The sequence below is a fragment of the Myotis brandtii genome, unplaced genomic scaffold (genome assembly GCF_000412655.1).
Source record: "Myotis brandtii unplaced genomic scaffold, ASM41265v1 scaffold550, whole genome shotgun sequence".
NCBI classification, from domain to species: domain Eukaryota; kingdom Metazoa; phylum Chordata; class Mammalia; order Chiroptera; family Vespertilionidae; genus Myotis; species Myotis brandtii.
In genome coordinates, this window is record NW_005370043.1 from 3,397,386 (window position 1) to 3,398,846 (window position 1,461).

General features: G+C 58.5%; 1 protein-coding gene across 2 annotated transcripts in view; it reads left to right on the forward strand.

Annotated features, from left to right (window-relative positions):
• PSD (pleckstrin and Sec7 domain containing) overlaps positions 1 to 1,461 on the forward strand; it is a 16,227-nt gene that overhangs the window by 9,120 nt on the left and 5,646 nt on the right. The gene's annotated exons all lie outside the window — the stretch shown is intronic.

A 1,461-nucleotide genomic window follows, 5' to 3' on the forward strand; every position in this document is an offset into this window, starting at 1 on the left:
ACGGGCTCTCCGGAACATGCGCACTGGCCGTGCGGTCCGGGCTGCGCACTGCGGGAGGAGGGGAGGTGGCTCTGAAAACCGCGTGATCTGGCGGCGCTGGGCCCTGCATTTGTCTTCATTAGGGCCCCTCCTCCTGTGTTCCCGAGGATGCGAGGGGTCCCTGCATGGGGTGGGGGCCACACCGGCATCTCGCTTCCTTCTCCGCCGCACTCCCCCGCCCAGGGCTTATAGTCACAAAGGTCATCCCGCTACCGGCACAGGAGGCGCCCGGAGGAAGCGGGGCCTGAGAGGGACAAAGGCTTTTCCAAGTTCTGGCAGAGCGTTAGCGCCAAACTGGAGCCAGATCCCTACGGCGCTTCTGGCTTCTGGTGGGCGGGCCTGAGCCCAGGCCCCTTGCGGGGTCTGTGACCCTGGGGCTGAAAGGATGGGGGGGAGAGGGGCATCCGGCCCGTGGGTTCCCCCCGCCCCCTGATGGGTGGTTTCATCCAGGGAGGCCTGGACTTACTTGAAACCCCCAAGGTTGGAAAAGGGGTCCCTGGGCCACCACATAAATGTGAGTGCACAGGGGTGTCCTCGGGCTTGTCTGTGAGCTTGAGTTGTGCTGGACTTCCGAATTTGGCGATGTATCTGAGTGGGGGTGACCATTGGGAGTTGGGGGGATGCTTGACTTGAGTTGTATGTGTATGACCTAGCAGTGGTCGGCAAACTCATTAGTCAACAGAGCCAAATATCAACGATTGAAATTTCTTTTGAGAGTCAAATTTTTTAAACTTAAACTATATAGGTAGGTACATTGTTATTAACTTAATTAGGGTACTCCTAAGGCTTAGGAAGAGCCACATTCAAGGGGCCAAAGAGCCGCATGTGGCTCGCGAGCCGCAGTTTGCCGACCACGGAAGCAATGGGGTTTGTCTGATTTGGGTATGTTTGTGCGTTAGGGCTTAGGTGTGTGTCTGAGGTGGGGGTGTCGTTTGTTGTTTACGTGGTTGGGATGTACATCTAATTGGCTGATCTATAACGTGTCGGTGAGTAGAGGGTGTATGTTTTTACGTTAATGACTGTACATTTCGAGGTGTGCATCTGAATTTGTAGTGTCCGTGAGTTGGGGTGCATGTGGTTGGTTGAGGTGTATGTCTGTAACTGGGGAGTGTGTACTTGAGTTGGGGTACACACACGGGCGTTGGAGGGAGCTGCGAGTCGTTGAGTTGGATGAGGCCAGAGCGGTTCCCCGCTGCCTCTCTCCTGCGCTGCCGGCTCGCCTCGCCTCGTGGCCGTCCTGGCTCGGTAAAAAGGGCCGCCAGGGGGCGCTCCGACCTCTCTCCTCACCACCACTCCCCCCATCCCACCTCCAACCCTGACTTGCTTTGGAGGGAGTTCTAGACCCACAGGGTCCGCCCACCTTCACAGCTCCCGGCCTAGGGGCTCCCAGCGCCCCCCGCCGTCGCCCCAGAGCGGCCCGCC